Consider the following 8496-nt stretch of genomic DNA (forward strand, 5'->3'; position numbering starts at 1 on the left):
AATCTACAGTCTTCCAACTGATAGCTGCATATCCAGAAGGGCCCTACATAACTTGCCCACCCGCCCCCCTCCATACCTCCCCCCAATCTCTGGTCAAATTTCCCACCACGTCATCTCCATTTGTTCTTTCCAATCTTTTGCCTTACTGTTCTCTTCATCCTCTTACTCTTGGCTTTCGACCTTCTCATGCTGCCTGCTCAGTCTGGAGCAGCATCCTGAACTTTCCTCCTCCAAACACCCACCCCCCTCCAAATCCTTCCTTACCGTTCCATTCTTCCAGCAATCCTCCCTACCTTATCATCAATAACCCCACCATCCAATTTACCTCACCACTTGTCCAGAATCTGGTTTTACATGCGTGTCTGGGCCAGCTTGGCCCGTTAGCTTCCCTGTCCCAGAGTGCTCTTGCTCCCACTGGTTATAGAAAATTGCTAGAGAGCCCGGTTTTCCCCTACCCCTACTCCTGGCCCCTCTAGAATTCAGGACTCAACTGTGGCCTCCCACAAGTGCGTGTACGGACATAGGAGGTCAGTGATGGGGCTAGCATGTGAACAAAGGGGCTGTGTGCAGGGAGTGGGGTAGCTCAGGGTGCAGGCAGGGTGTAGCTAGGGGCTGTGTGCAGGCAGGCGGGTAGCTCAGGGAGCAGGGTAGCTAGGGCTTGTGTGCAAGCGGGGGATAGCTCAGGGTGCAGGCAGGGGGGTAGCTAGGGCTTGTGTGCTGGGCCTCCTATGCAGTCGCTGCTCCCGGAGGCTCTTACCGGCTGCATGAGCAGTCAAAGGGGGCTGGGAGTTGAGGAACAGGCACAGTCCTGAGCACTGGCAGCAGCCACAGATGGGGGAACCCTGCGCCTGCCCGCTCTGTGGCAGCTCCCCACAGTGCCCAGCTCCAGCTTCCTGCCTTCAACCTTGCCAGGGGGCAGGGCCTCAGGGGCAGGGGGAAGAGAAGGAGGTGGGGTGTAGAGCTGTTCCCAGGACTGCCTGGCTCTGGCTAAGGCACTGCATTGGGGTGGGGAGACAATGCCCCCCATGATCACCCAACTCCACCCCTGATCTCAGGGCTTCTGCCCCGTGGAGAGCACCAGGGTTTGGGGCTCTGGGATTCTGCTCTGTGGTCCCCGGCTTCTGTCCCGTGGAGAGCACTGGTGCTCCGCAGCCCCCCAAAAGGGCTCCCGGCCTCCCAGGGGACTGCAGACCCTCGGTTGAGAGCCGCTGGTCTAGAAAACATGACCCATGAGAAAAACTGAAAAAAAATTGGGTTTGTTCAGTCTGGAGAGGAGAAGACTGGGGGCGGGGGGAGGGAGGACACGAGAACAGTCTTCCTGTACCTAAAAGCTTGTTATAAAAAGAAGGGTGATAAATTGCTCTCCTTTATCGCTGAGGATAGGACAAACAGCAGTGAGCTTAAACTGCAGCAAAAGAGATTTAGGCTAGACATGAGGAAAAGCTTCCTCTCTGCGAGGGTAGTTAAGCACTGGAACAAATTGCCTAGGGAGGTCATGAAATCTCCATCACTGGAGGGTTTTGAAGAACAGGTTAGACAAACACCTGTCCAGGACAGCCTCGATAATACTTAGGTCACCTAGTCCAGTCCCCTGCACTGGGGCAGGACTATCAAGGTCCCTACTTTTCTCTGATTCCATGCATATACAGATTGGTCCCCTGCCAGCCCACTGAAAGAGCTGCGAAATGGAGAGTTTTCATTTTTTCCTACAAGCAGCTGTTTTTCATCTTCATTTTATAGAATGAAAAATATACCACACAAAGATTTGCATATCAAGCAGCTAGTATGCTCCTATCTTTCAGATTATGCACACTATCATACTTCTTTGTTGTTCAGGTATAGAGAAATTCAAAAATCAAAGGGGTTAACAGTGTTTGGAAAAATATGCTAGTCAATGTTGGTTTGTGGGCAGAACCACCACCATGTGCAGTCACATATGGAAGCTCTACAGTTCGTGAAGGGTCACAGCAAGAAGTACTAACAAATGGACTGATGCAGTCAAAACTTCAGCGAGTTTAGGTCTTCCCCTTCCATGGCCACCATGAAGTGCTGGAGAGCAACAATTGTATATGCGTGAGTATCACTGAGCTACTTAACAGACATTTCAGAATAGCAGCCGTGTTTCATGTTCTCTGTGTATATAAATCTCCCCACTGTATTTTCCACAGAATGCATCTGATGAAGTGAGCTGTAGCTCACGAAAGCTTTTGCTCAAATTTGTTAGTCTCTAAGGTGCCACAAGTCCTCCTTTTCTTTTAACAGACATAAGAATTTTAGCAAACATAAGTGACACCAAGGGAATGAAATACTTGATCAAGACAATGAATGATGAATTTAAGTCTTTTAGCCTCAGAAAGCAGGAGGCACTTAATAGCTGCAAAGAAGCTAATTTTTTTTACTGTCATTGCAGACATCAGCACTGACTCCGAATGCTCTGGGGCTTAAACACCCACAAAAAAGGGTGCTCAGCATCTGTAAGGCTGGATTAGTCTTTTGTGAGCCCTGGCGCCCAGACCATGGCCCCACACTGCTCTCCACCCCAAAGCCCCATCCTCACTCAGCCTCTTCCCTGCCCCACTGCTCTGTCCTGAGGCCCCACCCCCACTCAGCCTCTTCCCCCAAGGCACCGCCCTTGCTCCGCCCACCACTGGCATGGCGGGGGAAGGAGGCGGAGAGGAGCACCCATCGGCAAAAACAAAAAAGTCAGCACCTGTGATTGCAGATGCAGTCATGGATATTAGCTATGTTGATCAAATGAGCATTTTGCTTTGCTTTGTTAATATTGATCACATTGAAGGAAAAGTAGATATAAAAAAGCATGTTGTAAGCTTTGTGGCAATAACTGAGGCAGATGCTGCATCCTTGTGTGACCAGTTAGCAAGTATGGATTAGAACCCAAATATTATGTCTGGACCGGGATAGGAAGAGACCAGTGTTATTATCAGAGCTCATGTAGGACTGCAAGCAAAACTGAGAGAATCTCTTTCAGGCAAGGGATACAAAGTGTGTGTACCATACATCCATTGCCCAGCACATCCAATTAATGTAGCTTTGCTTCATGCTGCTAAACAAAACCTTCAGATCCGGACTGGCCTTTTCCTCACAACTTTTCAGGAAATATTTATATATTTTGCAGACTAATCATTGATAGGAAAAACTAATGATTAAGTCTAACAATTATCCCTATCTTCAAGCTGTACAGTTTTGCAAAGGGAAGAGGAACTTGATGATGTACTTCATGCCCATGAAGTTGACAGGATTGATGTAGTAGATGAAAGGAGACCTTTATATCTAAAGGCACTCTGCAGGATTAGCTGGGCAGTTCGAATGAAAGACGGTGAGGCAAGGATAGTAAATATTCACAGTATAATTGAATGCCTAGAACAGCGTTTCTCAAATGCTGCCACAGTGCCACCTTGGCTGCATGTGGCCACCAAGGGCTTTTCTTGCAGCCACAGCCTCCTGGGCTGTAATGGGGGGGAGGAGGGTGCGTTCCTCCGCTGCGGCTGCCTGCAGGGGTTGGTCCTACCCCCTTCCAGAGCCACAAACACCATAGGAACAGGCAACTAGTGAGAGTTTCCCACCTTCCCAAGGGTGGTAGGGCTTGGGCTTCGGGCTTCAGCCCTAGGGTGGTGGGCGGCAGACTCTGGCCATGCGGTAGCAGGCTCTGTCCCCCAGCCGCAGGGTTTTGGGCACCATCCCTGGCCTCACTCCCTGCCATCACCTCGACCCCTGATGCCTCCTCCAGACCCCCATTGCCCCTGACCCCTTTGCCTCCTTACCCACCTCCTCATCCAGGGCTTAATTTTCCCCCCAGCTTGCCAAGGCTGAGTAATATCACTTTTCACAGCGGATTTAAACAAATATATGAATATCATTTTTCACAGTAGCAGACTTACTAACTAGCAATCAAAACATGCAAAGGACCTTATTTTTGTTTCTATTCTGTTTAGGTCCAGTAAAGAATAGAGACAACTGTACATTATTAGAGTCTGCAAAAAACCCTATATAAATAAATTACAATGATGTGGACACACACGTGTGTATTTGTTTTTCCTAAAGTTAATTAAGTATTTTAGGAAAAATTCTCGAGCGTTCACCAGCAAGAGTTGGTGGCCACACTCTGGGGGGCCACCAAAAATTATGTTGTGAGAACCCCTGGCCTAGAAGATGAAACGGTTGCTGAATGCAGGAGTAGCGAGGACATACACTGAGAAAAAAATCAACCTGTCTTTGAAGGCTTGGATGTTCTACCTCAGTCCGTTGGACCCCATACGGCATGTTAGCTAACCACGCTCTGACCCTTAAATCTGCCCCTTAACAATCTACAGTCTGCAGCGAGACTGAGAAAGGATTAGTATTAAATGCTGCAAATCAAATCTAACAATCAAATCAGCAAAGCAAAATATAACCAGTTAGTTTAATCAGAAGATCATTCATAGCTTTAACCAGGAGTTGGCTCAATGCAGTGCTGGAGAAGCTATTACCATGCTTCTGAAATATATATTTCAGTTGGCCGTCATACAAGTTGCGGAATATCTATATTCACAATGTTGGCTGAGGTTGATAAAGTAAACAGCAGCCAGGTGGCTTTAATAAATCATCAATATTTATGAGGATTCTCTTTTAATTGGGATGACTGCAGCCAATTTCAAGGTTTTGTGCACTAGACCAATTTTAAAAGTAGCATTTATGCTGCACAATATGCTTCTGCCTTCTCTGATCTGATGGGTGACAGACAAGCCGTGGCCCTCTCTCCAAAGACTTGAACGGTCCAATGGGATCTAATTATGAGGAGTGGAGAAGCTGCCACTCCTATTGTTAGACCCCAGCCAGGGCTAAATGTTTCTGTTGTTGCTTCCTGAAGCGACCCCTCCAGGATCAGCAGCTGGGCTCTCTCAGTCCAAAGGCCTTGGCTGAAGAACTGGCTGCTCTGGCAGCTCCCGAGAGTGAGGCTGGGGAACGTCTACGCCAGGGGGTCTCAAACTCGAATCACCAGGAGGGCCACATGAGGACTCATACGTTGGCCTGAGAGCCGCATCAGTTCCCCCCCCCCCCACTGTCCCTGGCCCCCACTCCACCCCACCCCACCCCAGCCCATGGAGTGCAGCAGGGGGCTCAGGGCAGGGGGTTGGGGTGCAGGAGGGGTTCGGGTTCCGGCCTGGCGCAGCTTACCTTGAGCAGCTCTGGGGCGACAGGGGCACGCGCCAGGACCAGGATAGGCTCCCTGCCTGCCCTGGCCCCGGGAAGCAGCAGGCACCCTGTCCCTGTGGGGAGCTGTTCTTGCCTGTGGGTACCCCCTCCCCGAAGCTCCCATTGGCCACATGTCCCCGTTCCCAGCGAATGGGAGCTTCAGGGGCAGTAACCACAGGCAAGGACAGCTCACAGAGTTCTCTGCTCCTCCTCCCCCTGGGGCTGCAGGGAAGCGGGGGCCGCTGCTTCCCAGAGTGGTGCGGGGCCCTCACCACTGCGGGGTTGGCAAATCCGCAGCCGAGATCCGACCCAGGGCTGTAGTTTGCCCACCCCTGGCCTGGAGGTAGGCTGGGGACGCGGCACGCTGGGGAGCTTGGCGGGCTGCAGGGAAGAACCCCGTGGGCCATATGTTTGAGAGCCCTGGTCTACGCCAACAGACTCAAGCCTTTGAATTTAGGGCCCAGTTGTGGCACTTAGAGCCAGATTTGCTCCGGGGGGTGGGGGAGGAGGTGCACTTGAGCAGTACTGCCTGGAACCGGTACGTCTACTGACTCCAAGATCCCGAATCCCCATGGAAGGGAGCTCGTCCACTCAGCAACCATTACTTTATTTTCTGGAACGGGGTAGCTTATGCTACCTCCGGCGCAGCTCTCTAGTTGCAATCTGTGAACGTGAGGGAGAGGCTCAAGGCCATACTTCACCCAAGCAAGGGCCTAGGAGCAACACTAAACAACAGACTCAGGCCCAGCCATCCTCAATCTTTTGGTTTTGATGTCTGCACACACCTACCTGCTAAGCCTTCAGTCCCACGTAGGAAAGTGAACCTCAGGGGTTAACTGGGTTATGCAGAGTATTATAGATGAGAGCCATGCTCCACTCCTCCTTTACTGCCACTTTAGCTAGTGTGTGTTTTCCCTCTCTCAGCTCCTTATGTAGTTGAATAAATGCCTCAATTGTCCCATAAATTGCCATTCTTATCTTTTTCTTCCTCACCACGTTTGTCAGGGCACCACTCTGTGTACATGAAACACACTTCACTTCCAGTACTGCAGGCTGGGAACAGGCTGCTTTAATCAGAAAATGAGGATTAACAGCAATACACTGAAAGATGGGGCCACCATTCCCTTGCAAGTTAGATGATAGATAAGGACAAAGAGAAAGCAATTTTCCCCAGCGCCTGTGGCAGTAAAACTTACTCCCTCTTAAGGAGTTTGTTGCAGTCTCAGAAACCAGGAGATAAAAGTTCAGAAAAACTGCAAAAGATGAGCAAGGTAACGGGGTTCACTACTCACCACTTGCACACCTCCGAGCAGCCCATCTGAGAATTAGCTCGCCATGGTTCGACGCCCCTTCCACCGTCACTTGTTGTCTTCAGTTGCATCCTCCAGAACTCTGGGTGGTCTTTGTGACTCAGCCCTCTGGCCGGACCACTTTAATTATCCCCTTCCAGGAGTCTGGCAAGGTCTCTCTAGACAAGCTGCTGTTCCAGGCAGGCCTGTGTTTTATGTCCAAGGCTTTGCCACTTCCCCGGTGGCTAGTAGGGGAAACCCGGCTCTGCCCTCTACGCCAGGATCCAGTCCAGGGACCTATGCTCTACAACTGTGGGCTACTTACACCCAGCCCTGGTTGTTACTTCCTGGGGCTCTCTGTAGCTTCCTCTTTCAAACCTCTGGGTATACTACCCATCTGAGCTTCCTCCACTCCCTGTGGCTATTTCTCCCTTTGACTTCTTGGCAGGCCCTATAATCTCTAACAAACCTCCCTCCTGTCAGGGAGTGACTGCAGACACTCTCCCCCTGGGGTCCCCTTCTCTTCCTATTCTTACAGAAGTCCTCCATGTGCCAGCCCAGGTGAGCTTCATCCTTAATTAAGCATTATTGAGCCCTGGCTCCCCTCCAGGTGCAGGTTATGCAGTTAATTGGCCTTCAGTCGGGCTGTGGGTGAACACCCCTCACAAGCACTACACACCAAAGCCAGACATTACTGTGAAAAGTTTCATAGTAGAACGAAGGGGAAAGGTGAAAGTGTAGCTGTGTATGTGGCAGAGTCAACAGGATGAACAGACTATTGCTCGTTTGGAAATGTCCTGGAGCTATGTGGATAGATTTGTTTGAATTCTCTCACGATTAACACCACAAAGACAATTGCTGGCAATGAGAATTTAACCTGGCCCAAAGCTGTAGAATTAGCCAAAACAACGGAAGCAGCAGTGGAAAACATAAGATTTGCAGTTAGAATGCAGGGACAAATCAAACTGACTCAATAAACAAAATGTAACGCCGATTGGAAGGGACTCCGGCTCCTGAGGGGGGTTTCCACAGTGGAGGAGTTTGTTTTGCATCAGTTTGTAAATTTAAAACCGCCCAGTGTCATTAATGCCTCAAGATTGCATTTGCTGGCTAAGTGTCCAAAGGCAACTATCAAACAAAAAGAAAAGGAGGACTTGTGGCACCTTAGAGACTAACCAATTTATTTGAGCATAAGCTTTCATGCTCACTTCATTGGATGCATGCAATCTGAAACCTGTAACTATCAAATAGCATCTCAAGTCCCTGAGGGCAGATGCTAAAAGACCAGAGGCAAAGGAAGCAGAAGGCTTTTTATCTTGAGGGGAAGAAAGCCAGAGAGGAGGAGGTGCCCACTATGTACTGTCTAAAAGGGAAGAAAGTGGGACCTTATGAAGTAATAGTAGAGTTAAACAGTCAGTACATATGGAAGTAGATTTAGGGGCTTCAGCTACTGCAGTCAATGAATATACATATTAGCAGTGCCAAGCAGGACTGAGCCCACTAGTGAATTCAGGAGTGACCCTGCAAACCTGCACTGGGAAACCCCTCCACATGGTCAGTTCTGTGCTTGTTGCTGTAAAATATAAAAGCCAAAAGAAAAAGTTCCCAGTCCCAGTGATCTGGGAACCAAGGCCAAATCTGTTAGGCAGAGATTGGTTTCAGTAAATTGGGGGAAGTCAGTCTCTGGCTGCAACCCTGTGAGAGGGAGAAGAGATCCTGGTGATTTAAAACAGAGGTTTTCAAACTTTTTCTTCCTGAGCCGCCTCCAGCAACATGCTATAAAAACTCCACAGCCCACCTGTGCTACAATAACTGACTTTTTGCATATAAAAGCCAAGGCCAGCATTAAGGGGTAGCAAGTAGGGCTACATTGCTCAGGCTTCAGCTTCAGCCTGGGGCTTAGGGTCCTAGACTTCAGCCCCATGCAGTGGGGCTTGAGCTTTGGCTTTCTGCCCTGGGGCCCCAGTGAGTCTAATACGGTCCTGCTCGAAGCCCCACGCCATGATTGAGAACC

The sequence above is a fragment of the Lepidochelys kempii genome, chromosome 3 (genome assembly GCF_965140285.1).
Source record: "Lepidochelys kempii isolate rLepKem1 chromosome 3, rLepKem1.hap1, whole genome shotgun sequence".
In the NCBI taxonomy this organism is placed as follows: domain Eukaryota; kingdom Metazoa; phylum Chordata; order Testudines; family Cheloniidae; genus Lepidochelys; species Lepidochelys kempii.